We start from the raw sequence: 17,318 nt of genomic DNA, 5'->3' as shown, positions 1-17,318 counted from the left end.
AGTAACGCGCCGCGATTTACACGAAGTAACTATAACGGCGTTACAGCGAGGATGAAAGTAATTAGTTAGATTACTAAATTACTTGATCTATAACGCCGTTAGTAACGCCGTTATACTTTAGTTAGTCGTTAGTCCCAACACTGGTCGTCAATGAGTTGACTAATCGTGGCAGCCTTATTTCCAATCATCATCACTGTAGGAATGAGTTTATCTATCAGTGATCATAAGTCTGATGTCTTTACCTTTTTTAATACAATGCTGCATAACCCAAGGAAATGATGTGAGACGTTTTAGGTGTAAAAACATGCTAACCTGAAGTCTCTGTAAAATGAAAGGTATTTACGGTGTTGCAGCTGCTTCTGCTACAACCATTACTATTCTAGTCATGAAATCTCTACATCCACAGATTGTACAATCTGCTATTGTTTGCCGCCATGATAATTGAGGGATTGTTACGCTGGAAAACGCAGACTGACTGAGAGACTGCAGCTGTTCCTTCCATTACTTGGTAATCTGACCTCTAAGCCCTTTCTGAAAGTGGTGAGCAGTTTTACTGTACGGTGAGTCTCTTTTGCAAATGGAAATAAATGGCCACTGATTCAGTCCAAAGGATTTGCATGGTCATTGGCTGCCAGCAGTCGTGGTTTTGAATAGTAACTGACAAGGATTAGAATGACTGAACACACATACCAATCCCTTACAGCAACAGGACTTATGATAACGGTTTGATTGAGCTCTGATTGCATCCTGTTTGACCTTAAGCCGTCTGTAAGTGGATGATGGATTCACCTGAGCTGGAAAAAAAATTAGTTCAGGGCAAAATTTGGACCAGAGTCACAAATATGTAGATAATCCCTTCCAGGTTCTAGCTGTGTACATCCTCTAACACATTGTCCGCATTGACACACTATATACAAAGCAGTATTTTTCTGAACTATCCACTCATCTGCCCAGGACAGAGCAGGATCTGCTGCCTAATCACGTATTTGTCCAACAGTTACTATATAAACTATGAAAATGATGGGGGAACCTCAGTATGTAAAGAAAGACCTTCACCTTTTGCTTGTTATATTTTACAAGTCCTCATGAATGTCTATTTTGTGGTGAATTAGTAGCAAGGCCTTCTGGGATCTTGGGAAAAACTTGATTTCAATGGATTGTCAGGGACAGGCTGCATCCTGAATTTCCAGAAATGATTTGATTCGATTCACAAGAGCCTGAACCAATTTGATTCCGATTTTTTTTAATTCCGATTTATTTATTTTTTATTTTTATTTTTTACTCTTCAGTTCAATTACATTTTGAGTTTACACATATAGACACATTTGTTTAGAAATACATTAATCAACTATATGTTTTGAATATATTCATATTAATCTGATCCAGTTCACATACTGTAAATGTATCAGTGAAATAATGAGATTGTTAATATCATCCAGTGTTACATGGATTCTCTAAAGGAGAAGGTCTGACAAAAATGTTCAGATCATTAACATTGGAAACATTGTTCTGCTTCTCCTGGAGGACGTTTCAGTTTGGCCACTAGGTGGCGATCATGCTTTAGAAGTACACCTTATTCCAGAAGAAGACAGTATGAGAAAAAAAAAGATGTTTTAGACCATAAATGGTTACTTTGAAAATATTTCCTTAATAATACTTTGTAAAATTCATGTCTGAGTTTATAAAGATGTTCATTTAGTCAGAATGTATGTTTGAGTCAACCGAGTGTTAGCATTTGCCGTCTATAGGAAATTCTATTAAGCTTTAGTATCAAGCTAGCAGACTTTAGCTTTATCCACTTAATCAATCAATATTTTAATTAATCGATTATTGATTAAGCTTAAATTGATTCAAATCGATTTTTATCATCCCAGCCCTAATAATAGTTTCTTTGAGCTATCAGCTTATCCCTCCAAGTGGAGAGATGGGGAAAAAATACCGTCTTCAAATAAAATGTTACTACTGCTTGATGCTGACAATAATAGTCATTGGTGTTCTACATTAGCCCATAGCTGCCAGCACGCTGATAAAACAGCATCGCTTTTCCTTAAAAACTTGTGCAAAGATAAAAACTTCAAGTGTCAGATTAAAGCTAACATTTAAATGTAAACTTCTGTGCTTCAGAGCACACCCACGTAAAAAAAAAAAGGTTTCTGCTCTGCGCCACAAGCATGACACAACTCACCCTCCCGGTGGAGGGATAGCCAGCCTAAAGTCCCTACAGCTCCTCCTTGACAACACTTTTGGACACCACTGTACCTTCATATACCCCTACCTTTGGAGCAATAGGGGTAGCCAGGGGAGGTAGACGAGGAATTTGGGTTCTGTCACTGATTTGAAAAGTGTAAAAGAGAGAGAGGAGACAGGAGTTCACTCCCCAAACTTGCCATGTGTTATCTACCAGAATGCATTTGTGGCTATATTCTTGTCATATAGAAAAGTTACAGTTTTATGTTCTGTGAAAGGCCTGCTATGAGCTGGTGTGCTGCTGTCACAGCCTGGTCAACGCTACACATGGAGTCTGATTTTTCTATGAATAGTGCAATAATTTAAAACCTCTGTCTGATGTATGATTTGGGCGATGGTGGACCATCAATATAGATGGATCGACAACAACTGGACTGAACTGAAGTGGTCCTGTATGTATTTCACTGGACTGGCATGCTGTCAGGTTTATGTCGTTGATCATTAGTGAAAACTGATGCCTGTACTTAGCAGCCTGTATTCAGTTTCATACTTCAGCACAGGAAGTAGCAGCAACACTTGTGAACAGATAGAGTTTAGCTAAAAGCTGCATGCAGATTATTTTGTTGTGGTGGAGATTATAGGAAATTTTCAGGGAGACTTGAACTTCTTCACTGTTGTTCTGTGTCATCTTTTCAGTCTTTCAGTGCTAACCTTACTGTGGATGAGGGTGGGTGATGATCCAGTTACAAGCACCTTATCAGATCTGTTTTGGGTCTGCTTGTCAGTAGGTCACAAACAGACCCACACAGATGCACACAAGGACACCAGCACCATAAAATCACCTGTAGTTCTGCTTAAGAGGAAAGACTGTCCTGGATGACGGAGGAAAAGACCGTCGGATTAATCTTCCTCCTCACTGCTATTAATCAGCAAGACTCAGAATTGCAGTGAATTCACAGCAAACATCCGGGACCGTAGAGAGACTTGTATGATTATTGTTTTACAGCTCAGTCTAGTTTCTGTTTAAATCATGGGCTCTGGTTTGTAATGGCCAGTTCTGTTTGTGTATGTGTATATAATAGTCTGTGTAAGCAAATAGCCAGCATGTTTGTATGCACGCGCTTCTTTTGCTGCAGGCAGCTTGTGCGCGCGCACGTCTTTTTTTTTTCCAACCAGGAAACATGCAATTTGAAACGGTGGGATAATGGTGGAATTTTGAGCCCACATGCTGCAGTGGGAGACGGCGGCACGTGAGCCAGATGACCTCAAAGCATCTCCGGGAGGGGAGGCGGGTGGTGGTAAATCCGTCTGGAGAAGAGAGGGAATAAAACGGGAAAGGGAAATAAGAAATGTGTGAGATACTTTTTCAACATAACTCATTTGATGGAATACAAATCATACAACTGGTGGGGAAAAAATAAAACAAAGAACGGCATATTATTAGCTATGAACACAAATGTTGAGTCACTAGTATTGAATGACCAGTGTTTAATCACAACAAAGATATCAAGCATGGAACCACTCTGTTGGCCTTTTCTGTATTGATTTGTCTTCAATCATGTTTTCCTAATTTAAAAAAAAAATGCACTAAAAGCGGGTACATTGGGGGAAAAGGCAATGTATGGCTTAGCAACTTTTTGTCATTAACAAGCATAGAATTCATAAGACATGACCAGAGACGACAAATGCACACATCAAGATGTTTCCAACATCTTCTCCCATATACATATCAGAAAGCCCTTCTTCATCCGGGTCCAATTGGAAGGAGGTTTTCTCTCCTCTGTCACCTGTTTGGTTGCTCAGTACAGGGATTACACTGAAAATGCTTCCTTGTGGGCTGTTATTCCACTAATGAGACTATCTGTTGTTATTGGGAAGTTTGATGTCTGTGTTTGTGTTGCTTTAGTGTAGCACTTTTTGGGACAACCTGATTGTGAACAAGTGCTTTATAAATAAACTGAATTGGATGCATTTGTGCTATGTCGCTCTATGTACTGACTACATTGAAGTGTCTTTTGCTTAGATTTGCATTAGGGATGCACTGGTCCAATATTCAATATTGGTATCAGACCAATACCAGGAGCAGTTACGGGATTGTATATCTGAGTCTATTGGTTCAGTCCATCTGATCCGATCTTGCCTCAACAAGCTCAGAGATTGAAAGACACTTTAATTCAGCCTCAAGTGTTATGGTCGGTTAAAGGAAACATGTTTGCTACCAGTAAAGCTGATGTTGTCTTATATGCTGAAGTTATTTCTTTAACTGGAAAACTTGGCATCCATCCAGCCATCCATCTTCTTGACCGCTTCATCCCTTTCGGGGTCGCGGGGGTGCCGGAGCCTAACCCGGCTACTGATGGGCGAAGGCGGGGTTCACCCTGGACAGGTCGCCAGTCTGTCACAGGGCCTCAATCACACACATCCACTCTTACATTCACACCTAGGGGCAATTTAGAGTCACCAATTAACCTATGAAGCATGTTTTTGGATGGTGGGAGAAAGCCGGAGTCCCCGGTGAAAACCCACGCATGCACGGGGAGAACATGCAAACTCCACACAGAAAGGTCCCAGCCGGGATTTGAACTGGGGCCTTCTCGCTGTGAGGCAAGAGCGCTAACCACTGCGCCACCGTGCAGCCCTAGCAGGCATTTTTGTTAAAATTTAAAATGCAAACAGGATGGTGTCTTCTATATATTTTTCAAAAATATAAAACATTTCAGCGTTATTTAAGTTTAATATGCTGAAAAAAAGAATACATTTTTACAAAGGCAGAAGATGGGGGCAGGGAGTTGGGACTGTACAGGACATGGTTGGATCTTTCGGTGAAAACTGGGGACACGAGGGCCGAGAAGCCAAGGCTGCAATGTCCCAGCTTCGCAAATGAGACTGCATTTCACCCACTTGACTGGAGAGGTTTTGGTAACCCCAAGGGCAGCTCCCTGATTCTGATTAGATAATAACTCCGAGCTAGCAGACGTGTTTTCCAGGTTTGTCTTTGAGTTGGAGGAGCTTTGGGAGTGACAGAGGAGGAGCAGAAAAGGTGTCCGACTCCAGCCAGAACAGGAAGGAGAAAAGAGAACATGGGCAGATATTAAAGATTGATATAACGTATGTGTATTGGGATCAAACACCCCCTAATTTTCATAGCTTGAATGCTTTAAGGTTACTTGAGGTGTCACCTTATTATTTTAATCGAGTCTGACATTATTCAGACATGTTTAGTGTTGTTCACTAGGTCCTTTGGTGCTCCCAAAACGCATCTTTTTCTTTAAAGCTGGGGTCATGGATCTTACTGCTCTGTGGGTTTTTTTCCTCTTTAAATTGCAATGAAAAGATCCTCATTTAGATCACCGTTCTGCTTTAAAATTCCCCCAATAACCACAACATTATTTAACGAAGCTTCTTGAGCAAGTGGTTAAATGTTTTCAAGAAGACAGTAAATCAAATGTAATAATTCAATTTCAATGTGTCACCTGATCAATTGGAATCTTCATTGGCATATAAAGTTTAAAAAAATGCTCAGCACTCTAAAAGTGTCTCATAATGTTTTGAAACTCTTCAGAAATAGGTTGGTGTTTTTTGATTCTTGCTGTAACACAAGCTATTCTTGTAAGTTACAGAGCGGCTTGTGGTTTGACTTTTAGGTGAGGTGTAATTAAGTTGTTTCTAGATTTAAACCATGCTGGCTTTATAATTAACAACCTAGCCAACACAAAATGTGTCTAAAAAATCACGCTTACAAAAAAAATAACAATTAAACCCCAAAACATATTTTAGCAGTTTGATTTAGTCTGTTTTTACTAAAAGATCAAACAGAAGAACAATGTTCTTGATGAAAGCTTTGTGGTTTATAAACCAAAAAGCTCTTGTGTGGCAGAGTCATCTAATACAAACCAAACCAAACATGCTTTTATTCTATGGGTAAAACTGTGAGGAAAGATGCGAAAACATCTAAATGCTGATGCTGTGATGTCCTCCAAAATGCATCCCAGTGGATGGAGCTCTGCTTAGAACAGTAGATAGACTAGGGCACTGAAGCTGATAGCTGAAAACCCTGAAGCTGATAGCCAGCTAAATTATTTGCTAAATGCCAAATTAGCCTTAAAAACTAAAACAAAACAAAACATTAAGTTAGCCTAAACGGCTAACATGTAGCTGAAAAAATAGTTAAGCTTCAAAATAGCCTAAAAAACTGAAAAAGCCTAGGTTAGCCAAAACAGCTAGCATGTGTGTATTAGCCTAACTCTAAAGCAGCCTTAAAAAGCCCCCCCAAAAAACGGAATTAGCTAAAATATAATATAATATTAGCCCAACTTCAAATAGCCTAAAAAACTAAAGTAGCCAAAACAGCTGGCATGTAGTTAAATGTAAGCTATACTCCAAAACAGTCAAAAAAGCTAGCAGAATGCCAGTTTTAAAACTTTAAAACCTTAACTTCTTAACATAATTATCAATCTGATCTGGGGGGCCGGATTGAAACCCCCAGAGGGCTGGAAGAAGACGATTCAAACCCAGGGTTTCTTCGTCACATTTTAATATTTATTTAAAGAGTGTTCTAGAGCCTTGATTTTTCTCCTATTTTTTTGATTATAGCTCAGACCTGCACAGTCACTGCTTTGGTTTGATTTCTCTTATGTAACCTGGCATCAGAGAAGGAGTGTGGTTAGGATTCTGTCTCTGCTTGTTGCTCCCCGTCTCTGGTTGCATTTTACTGCTGAGAGCCTGAAGGCTTTTGAAGCTGCTCTGTTGGGAGGTTCTGCTGTAATGACACGTGTGGAAGTGGGAACAAGGACAGCTTGGCTAATAGAGAATCAAATGAACACATTTTCCAAAACTTTCTGTGATCCTAGGAGTAAGGGAGGCCTGGCTGGGTAAAGCACATAGCCTGTGGCCACACCAAACAAATACCCCAGTGTATACAACTGTATTTTGCAAAACTATGAAAATAAAGAGGCAAAGGAGGCAGTGATTTCATGTGAAAATGTTTTCCAGTCACATGAAAGTAATTGCAAGTAATCAGCTCTGTTTGCTTTCATAGCCAAAGCTTTTGAGTTGATGTTGGTTTGAAAGGATGGCGAGCCGAATGGAGTTTATATGCCAGACGTCACTGCAACCTTCGGTACATGCTACACCAAAACAACTGATGTGACAAATACCTCACAAAAGCAGTACATTCATAACACCTCAAAGTTTAAGAGTTGTAGGTTACTGAGTGAAATGTTGATCATAAAAACGTTTCAGAGTTGGTCTGCGGCTCTCACCCTTGATCTAAACCTTGCACTCTCTGAAATAATCATTTTGTGTGTGAAGCTCACTCCACAAAGGCGGGATGACATTCTTCTTTATGTATTCACATGTTCAAGGCTGCTGTACAGTTTTCTGTATATCTGGCTGAATCTGAATTTTTGCATTATGTGATTTAAAAATATGCTAGACAGAAACCTTTTTCAGTATAGTATAAAAAAATACCCCAATGTTTTCTCAGTATTTAACATGAAATGTACAGATCCATAATAAGATAATAATAATCCATCTTTTTTACTCTGTAGGGCTTACTCAGAATAATCAATGTATTAAATATTGAAGCAGATGAACGTGAGAAGATGATCACTGAGTTTATCTGCCTCCATCTACTGCTGCTGTTTACTCCGACCGTACACACAGGCATGCTGGGATGAGTAAGGTTTGGAGATGTCTTCAAACTAGAGTGTTCCTCACTATCAATGAATCATCATCTCAACTTGAATTAATTATGTTCCTTTGCATAGAATAACATGCCAAAATATGTCAGAATGATTGGAAACCCTTCATTTAAAGCAGGGGTCCCCAAACTACGGCCCGCGGGCCGAATCAGGCCCGCCTCCACATTTGGCCTGTCCCCCCACACATTATCATTAACGCTGATGGAGAACCACATAGAACGTGACTTTTTATTCCATCCTTCTGCAGTCTGAACTCTGATGGAGAGGAGAGAATATTAATTGGTTCTTTATTTCTTTATTATTATTATTTTTCTTCCGAACATTTTTTTGGACGTCTATAGCTCTTCAGCTCTTTCAGCTATTAAAATATTCAGATTTTTATTCTAGCTTTTTCCACTGTTTTGGCGGTTGCTAAGGATTTCTAGGCTATTTTGGAGTTCAGCTAATATTTCAGCTACATGCTTGCTGTTATGGCTAATTTTGAAATTTTTTCATTTTTTTTAAGTCTAATTTGGCATTTCGCTAATATTTTAGCTAGCCATCAGCTTCAGCGTTTTCAGCCATCAGCTTCAGTGTTTTTAGCTATCAATTTCAGCATCTTCAGTGGCTAAATTCAGGTTACAGCATTCACACTAGCATTATCACAGGTAATACTAAATATCTAGTTTTTAAAATGTTTTGGTATTTTTTTCTATGAAGATTGCAGAAATGAAATCTTAAATGTGGCTATGTGTGTCTTTCTGGAAAACCCTAAATGTTCACGTTTAGGCTGTGATTGATACACTTTTTCTGTCGGTCTACAAACTGACCCTGGCGCCCATCAGAGAAGAAAATGGTTATGTGTCCCTCACAAGAAAAAGTTTGGAGAACTCTGATTTAAAGCAGCTTTGATGTTGGATTCTGCAGAAGAGACTTTATAAAAGTAAAGGTTCAGTGTGTTGAGAGTCTTTTTAGCAACCAGTCTGTTAGCGTGGGGGTTAAGCACGTTGGACAGTAATTTTGTCAGAGCAGGAAAACATCTAATCTCTAATTGTGGGAAAGCTAAAACGAAAATACTCCAGAATAATGTCTTATTTGTATAATAAATCATTTTTAATTAATAATAAATGAAACTAGAGATTTTGTGATGTGTTGTAAAATTTACAACACAAACACAGCAGGTGTCGGCCACTAATATAGAACAGATTTTGAGGTAAGTTTAAAAAATCTTATGCTGCATTCACACCAGACATGATTCGCATATTAAATTTGCATCTGCCGCCTCTCTTTTGACGTGCAGCAAATTTACTGCTCGACGCCTTGACGCACCGGCTGCGGTGCAACCGCCAACATTTTTCTGGACTTCATTTGTTGCCACACAACGAAAAAGTGGATGTTGTTGGGCGAGTAGCTTGGGTCTATATGTATTGTAGAGCTCTACAGAGACACCAGCAAACACATCGCCGTGTCTGTATTGATTCAGTCCCTCCCGTCCGGATGACGGCCGCTTCAAACGTTACTTTCATCCGTCTATAGCCCTCGTTGACGACTTGCTTTCCCGCATTAAAATAAATAAATTGAAATCAAACTGTTTTTTATTGTCTAAATGAGAGCAAGAAAAGCATCATAAGCCCATGGAGCTGAAGCGATCTTACTCATTTTTATGGTGGTGAATTCCAATGGGAAATGTAGTTTAGATGGTTGTGTTTTCACAGAAAGCACAGTGGACAAGTTTTAACGTGAAAAGAAAAATAGCTGTGCCTCTTAAAGTCACACTGACAATACATTTAGGGTTTTTTTTTCTTTACACATTTGTAGGTTTGCCAGCCTGTGGTTACTTTAAGTCAAGACTGTTTCTTGGTCAAATGCAGTCATGAATTATTCCTGACTGGCTGCAGCTTGTTCAGGAAAGTAATTCTAGACTCGCTGAAACAAAGACCATAACCAGGCTGAGGGGCCTTTCCAAACACCGCGTTTCATCATGTTTTTGACTAAAGATATAGCCATCCCTACCAGGATAGTATGAGCTTAAAGGTTTCTGATTTTAATAAACCACTTTACAGATTTTACTACTAAAAAAACTGCAGTCCAAACCAACCTATTTTAGTAGGGGTTTGGGCATGTACTGCAGGAATCTGGCCTTATTTATAAAACGTCAACAGGACGGATTTAGCATTGGCACTCACTGCAAAGGCAGGCATGCAGGCTGGAGAAGACAGGAGGGATATTCCCGTACACCCTCTGCAGCACATGCCCTAGATTCCAATAAACGATTGTCTCAGTGCAACACGGCTATTATTAGCGCTGTATTATCAGGAGAGATGGAGGGAAAAAAGAGGGACACAGCACGATGCAGGGAAGAACCAAGCAGAATTCAGAAGATTGAAAAACACGTTTTTTTTTCTTTCTAAGAGTGTCTAGAGCTGAATATTTAACATTTTGTCCTTAATTGTTGGTGATTTTGTTCCTGTTTTTTTCTGATCACAAATTTTTCTTCCCTATCTGAAAAATCATTAACATCAAGAACAAAAGTGCCATGTAAAATATTGAATGCACTTTTTTCAATATTTATTGTTTTTTCAATATATATTTTTTGTCCTAAAATGTAAAGAAAAAGTACTTCTTTAAAAATTTGGTTCATTCCAGTCTGGTTAAGGTGTACAATCTTGTCTGGTTTCCTTTGACAGGTCTTTGGTCTTGGTCATGGTGGAGAGGTTCTTTTTTTATTTATTTACTATATTTATAAGATGTGAATCTAATGTCCATCCTTCTGCAGCTCAAGTGAAGTAGTGAGTGAATTTCAGGGTTGCCTGGTATGCATTAATACCACTGTCAGAGCCATGCTATACTTTTAGTAACCTGTCTTTTTTTCAATCTGTCTTTCATTGGATCTCGAATTGGTAGAGTTTAGATGAATCACTTAAATACACAAATTTTGAATTCAAAGGTATAATAAATACTTCAATCTTTAATGCCTCATTTTCATCAATGTAGTGAATGAAAAAAAGATAAATCTAAATCAAACAATATTTACCGTTTCCTTTTACCTTCAACATGGCATCAAGTCTTCTAGGCACACTGGGTTAGTTTTTGAAGGAACTAGGCTGTTTCAGTAATTTAGGAGAACCACAGATCTTCTGCAGACAAATATTTTATATTTAGTCATCAGTCCAGAGTAGCTGCTGCTTAAGACCCTAGTCTCTGTGTCAGGGTTAGAGTTTTTTTTTTCTTTTTTTGTTGGTTACAACTCTTTGAAGACTATTTTTTGACAACTTCTCCTATTGGTACCTGGGTGTACTTGGGCCCAGCTAATTTCTGCTGGTTCTAAGTTGATTGGATTGCTGGATACCTTCCGATATATAAGGATAAGCTTAAGGTGTCATTCTTCTGCTGCATCAAGTTTCTTTGGTCAACCCATGGGTCTTTGATCCTCAACATTTATTTGTGCTTCGTCAAAAGATCCTAAACGTCTTGAAGCCCCCAGTCTACTCTGACATCTTTGTCTGCTGGAGAACTTGCTGATGCAGTAGAACCCTTCTGTGTCTTGCCACTATGCTTAAGCCACATTCAGAGACGCTCCCGGTACAGTGAATTTTACTCTTTACTGCAGGAGCTGTGGCTAGATGACGGTTATTTTAAATGTTACTTCTGTCTGTCTGTGGCCCAGTTTGACTATTTGCTTTCCTGCAGCAACCCGAGAGGGGAAAATGAAACGGGAAGATCTTTTTATCATTGTCTCAATGAAAATAATAAAAACATAATAAGCCCATGGAGCTGGAGCAATTGCGCCCGCTATAATGGCACTCATGGCAGCTCTCAGTCTGCCGGCCAGATAGCAATTGCGAGCCAGCATAGCGAGCTCTGCCGGCCCACGGAGCTTGTTCGTTTGCTCGCTACGCTGTCCACCTGGCTAGCATAGCAGGCTCGATCGCTCCGGCTCTATGGGCTCTGCCACATGCTGGTGAGCTGTCCAGGATGTATACCGCCTTCGCCCAACAGTATATGGTACAGTCTCCATCAACCCAGTAGCCCAGCAGGTTAACAAAATGGATTTAAGTTCAGGATGAAACCTCTTGCACCCCTGATCCCCTTGTCTGATTATGATAGCTCTATGTCTCACTAGCATTAATCTTCACCGCTGCTACATAAAAACATCCATCAATCTGGGTAATGTCCAGCCGTATGGTTCTGATCCGGATGTCAGCTGGGACGAGGAAGTGAAGATCTTCATGGACAGAACTTCCTCCAAAATCCTGATTCTTTCTCCTTCCAGTTCACCAAAGACTCTTTTAGCTAATTCTCCAATGTTTATTGACTGTGATCAATACATTCAATCATTGGTTTCTCAGAGTTCTTGATAAAATAATCAAAGCTAACATCAAAATGCTCTTTCATTGATTTACAATCCTTTCCAACTGCGGTCAAATGAGCCGCCGTTCACATTTCCGTGGTCACATCAAGAAGCTCCGTGGAGTCTGGTGGAGATTTTCCAGCGTTCTCAGTCCTGCTACCGTAAGTATTGGATGAAACTCACACCAAAAATCCAGTGATGCTGATTTGACCACAGAAATGTGAACGGCGGCTCATTTGACTGCAGTCAATGTGAAGATACCATCTTCTCTTCTCCAGAACCTGAACTAGACACTAGGAACAGATGAGGGTTTAGTGCATGTGCAGCAGAGCTGTTGATGGAAAGAAGATCATTCATTCAAACAGAGTCTGTCCAAGACAGTTTGATTGATTTAAAAGGAGAAATACTCGGAAATGTAAAAACTAAATGATTTCTTATTACATTTGTTCTCTTTCAGAAGAAAAATGCCACACAGACATGATAAAAACTCTAAAAACTGGATTTTCATTGGACTTTAATGTGTTTAGAAAAACCTGCAGCCCTTTTTGGTTTGTTCCAACTCTCCCAGTAAATTCATTTTACAGACCCAACACATCCTTCCTGGCAGAGATAATTAAAGAAAAAAGAAAGGGGCTGCTGAGTCACATCCCATTTACTCATTAATCTCTTGTGTCCTGCTGTTGTGATCAGGTGTCGTCTTGCTTGTTTCTGTGTGTTCCATCTCCGTACTTTCAAACCTCTGTACTGTGGTGTTCATCTTCACATGGTGCTCTATTCTTCTGACCTTGTATCTGCTGTGCTGCCTCTGTGGGAGAAGACTGACCTTGTGGAAGAGGGAAAGTCTCTTCATGCTGTCATTGGACATTACTTCAGCTTGTCTGCCCCCTTATTTTGCCCCTCTTCCTCACATTACTTCCATCCCAGAGAGCATCCACAACAGACCCACTCTCCCCACAGAGTTCAGTCTGTCTGTGTTGTGGAAGCTGAATCACTCGGGTCATTTTAGGCTCCTCTTTTTTTATCCAAGTCCAACAAAACTTGAGGTTTCTTTAAGGTTTCCTAACTCAAGCACTTTGAGTTTACCTTTTGATGACCTTAGCTGTGAAAACATACATTGCCTTTATGGAGGAAAAAATGATTTGGTGATGAAATGATTGAAGGAATAGAAATTTCACTGGTTGAGCCACAGTCCAGGGCTTCATCAGGAAAAGACATTTGGCATAAAACTTTGTTCTTGGATGTCTTGGGGTTCACATCGCTGTGGTCCCCCCAAAAATGTGAAATGGCAGATATGCGTGAAGGAACATAGGTTATTTCAATCTATGACACTTTGGAACCCTGCAGTTGAGTTTAGAGCTTTCGTCGCTGGTGACGCTTAAACGCAAAATCTTTAACATACTACAACTTTTCAACCGTTAACAAGATAATTCCAGTAGATTCTGTTTTTTAGGCTAATTTTGGCTTTTTCACAATTTTTTAGGCTATTTTGGAGTTTAGCTAATCAGCTAATGGCTTTAGCCATTTTGGCTATCAACTTCAGCATTTTCAGCTATCAGCATCTTCAATTATGGCGTATATGGTAAATGGTAAATGGCGTATACTTGTATAGCGCTTTCTACCCTCCTTCGAGGGCCCAAAGCGCCACACAGTCACAGACCCATTCACCCATTCACACGCACATTCACACACTGGTGGTGGCTCCGCTGCCGAACACTGGCGCCAACCTCCCACCAGAGGCAATTCGGGGTTCAGTGTCTTGCCCAAGGACACTTCGACACATGGGCGGGCAAGGCGGAGTCGAACCAGCTCACTTCTGATCAGGAGTCGACCGCCCTACCACTGCACCACGGCCGCCCTAATTATCAACACTAGCATCATCAGCGGCTACCTTCAGCTTACAGCATTCATACTAGCATTGTCACAGGTAATGCTATGTATCTAGTTTTTAAAAATGTTTTAGTATCATTTTTTTCTATGAAGATTTGGTTATGTGAGGCTTTCTGCAAAAGCATAAATGTTTACGTTTAGGCTGTGACTTCTGCACATTTTCTGTTAGAATACAAACCGACCCCGGCCCCCCCCATCAGAGAAGAAAACAGTTATGTGGCCCTCACAAAAAAAGTATGGGGAGCCCTGCTATACAACAATTTTGCACTAAGCAGTGACTCTGCTGTTCATGTTTACTACTGTTAACACTGAATTTTACAGATAATTCCAATTCAATTAGTGTCGACACTTGTCAAAGACATAATATTAGTTATTTCAGCACTCTTGTACAAAAGTGTCTATTATTTGTTGCACAAAATAAAATACAAGTTGTTTATAATGATTGTATTCAAGCTAGAAAATAAATGAGAATATATTGTCCTATATATTGTGAGTTATTAGAGAGGATTTTTTCAAGTTATTGCAGTTTTCTGATGTCATCCATATCGTGAGCCATGTATCGCGTATCTTTAGATACCCAGTGATACCCAGCCCTAATTAAATTTGAGAAACTACCGTCAGATGAATCGGATGTTTCCAGCTTATAGATTCTTGTTGCACTGAACGGGTGAAAGGACATGTGTAAACAAAAACACAACAGAGGGAAAACTGTAGTTTTCCATCTTTTGTCTGAATATTTTTGAGCAATAGGAGGCACACTTGTGTTCTTTTGCTTCTTAAGCTGTATTTTGTAGTCTTCCATACTGTTTTTAAAGGCAGACATGGCTGCTCTCTCTGGTTGGTTGTACACTTTCACATCTCATGTCTATTGGCTGCTGCAAAGCTGCGGCGCAGCCAGCCAGACGTCATCTCCTCCACCGATGATGGGCAGATTATCTGCTGCCGAAATACGATTGCTGATTTTGAAAGGTCAGAATTGTATCATAATACTGTGGATGAAACTTCCCAGTGTTGTTTTTTTTTACAGTTTTTACTATTTATTGAGGCAGAGTTTGGCAGCAATTGAACAGGTTTTCATTTGAGAGTGTTATAGATAGCCACGTTTTCTACAGGTTGAAGGAGATTCTAAACCTTTGATTTCCTTCAAGTTTTCACCTCTTCATTGTGTGATGTAAACGGTTTTATGGACTAGCTGTTCAAAAAAGTAAATCTGTATACATTTGTCTTTATATAATATAAGGGTTTGTTGTCACAAATTCGTCTTATCTTGAGTAGTTTTTGGACTTTAACTGTGGAGCGAGGTCCATGTTAACATTCTTCTGTCATGAGGGTAAAACTCCAGCTGGCTTTCATGTTGCTTGAACCTTAAGAATAGGTCTAAGATGATGCTGTACATTGATGTAAATATCTGTGGTTGGAGAAAAAAAAACACATTAACAGTGTTAGACACTGAGAAGTGATGCAACTGAAGCGTCTCCTTTGTTATCTCGGTCTCAGATGTGTGTCTGTGTGTACCTATGCTGAGAGCTCACTCCTGCTTCTAGTTACTATAGCAACAGACTCGACAAGCATTTTATCCATTTGCAGCATGTGTGTACTGTGTGACTAAATAATCCTCCTTCTAGTGGTAGCTGTATGTGTGAGTTCTTGTTTTCTACCACAGTTGTAGTAGAACTGAAGGTCCTTGAGAACCTAAGTCTAGTTCAAATCCTTGAAAGCATCCAACCGGAGCGATGGAGTATTATGGTGCAGAAAATGAAGCCCCATAGTCTAACCTGTTCGATACATAACAGCATTCCTTTATAAATATTGCAACAAATTGTAAAATGGAGAGTACCTCTTTTTCTTCTGTATTCAAACCCATCATTCATGGCTTTAAAGGGGCCCTACCATGAAAATTCTACTTTTTGAGGTTTTAAGTGCATTTTACTGTTCATTCTATTTTCGCTATAAAGAACCCCAAAGTGGTATTTTGATTCATTCATGCATGTAAGAGTAATCCTCTAAAACCTATCTGCATCAGCCCCTCCCATACCCACGAAAACGAGCATGTGGAATCGTGCTGACATCACCACGATACGAACCACCCCCTCCAGGAAAAATCTGTGCTGCAAGCTCCGCCCCCGACTTCAACGAACATACCCACTTTCTCCGTGGAGCTGTGGTGCTGAGGTAGTTCTCCCCTGCTAGAATGTGTATCCCGGCAGGGGAGAACTAGCTTCCTGTACCAGGAACCTCTCCCAGACCCATCTTTCAAGGTGGCCTCGGTTAGTTTCCAATCGGACTGAAATGAGGCGATCGGTGAGCCACAGACAAATGTAGAGCATTGATTGTCATGTTAGCCAAAAGGAAATAATTGGTTCAACTGTTTACTTTCTTATTTTAACAACACTGAAAAACGTATAACTCTCTTTTCTGTGTCTCGTTACACGACACGTGCGCGCAGGGTGCTGCCGTGACGTCATCTTAAAGCTCTATTGTAGTTCCAACAGAATTCTCTTAAAAACAATGTCATAAAACCACAACGATGAGACACGGAAACTCTTTCAAATGTGGTCGGATGAATTCATGCTCAACAAAACAACTTTTAATGTGATCCACTTTGATTCTACCAACTATCTACACGTCACAAACACTTATTAGTGTGTGTAACCGTAGCCGTTGTGTCTCCAGTAACCGTCATGCAGGTTTCCTCCGCGGTACCAAAGCTGCAGTAGAAAGTGTTGAACCTGGCCTTCATACCATAGACTGTAAAAATTAATGGACAAAGCGAGCACTGAGGTCCCCCATTGGAAATGCATTACTTCCTCTCCTCGCGAAAGTAGGCCGCCGCTTTCACCGTCAATTCCTGAAATGGATACCGCCATTTGCAAACAATCTTCAGCGATTGGTCTGAGTCATAGCTGAGTCATCGAATCTACAGGAAGTACTGTCGCCAATCAGGAGTGAGATTATTGCAACCGTCTGCCTCTTTCCACGCCTTTACCATGAGGCCGACCGCGGATGTAAACACAATCCATGAACGAAAGATACACGGATTAAACACGTTCAATAACGGCGGCTCGGGAGAATGGCTTTTTAGGTTTTGTTTTGATCACGTGGTCAGAAATCCTCCGGCTCTTTCCTAAATGACGTCGTTCCCGGTTAAGGTTAGGATTACGGTTATGGTTAGGGTTAGAAAAGCAAATTGTTCGTTTGTGGGGCTGTCTGTG

At 40.2% G+C, this 17,318-nt stretch overlaps 1 protein-coding gene across 1 annotated transcript in view; it reads left to right on the top strand.

The window, feature by feature from the left end:
* jmjd1cb (jumonji domain containing 1Cb) overlaps positions 1–17,318 on the top strand; it is a 107,750-nt gene that overhangs the window by 24,251 nt on the left and 66,181 nt on the right. The window lies entirely within an intron of this gene.

The sequence above is a fragment of the Oryzias melastigma genome, linkage group LG19 (assembly GCF_002922805.2).
Source record: "Oryzias melastigma strain HK-1 linkage group LG19, ASM292280v2, whole genome shotgun sequence".
Taxonomy (NCBI): domain Eukaryota; kingdom Metazoa; phylum Chordata; class Actinopteri; order Beloniformes; family Adrianichthyidae; genus Oryzias; species Oryzias melastigma.
The sequence above is the reverse complement of the archived record's forward strand: the minus strand, read 5'-3'. Positions and strand labels throughout refer to the sequence as shown.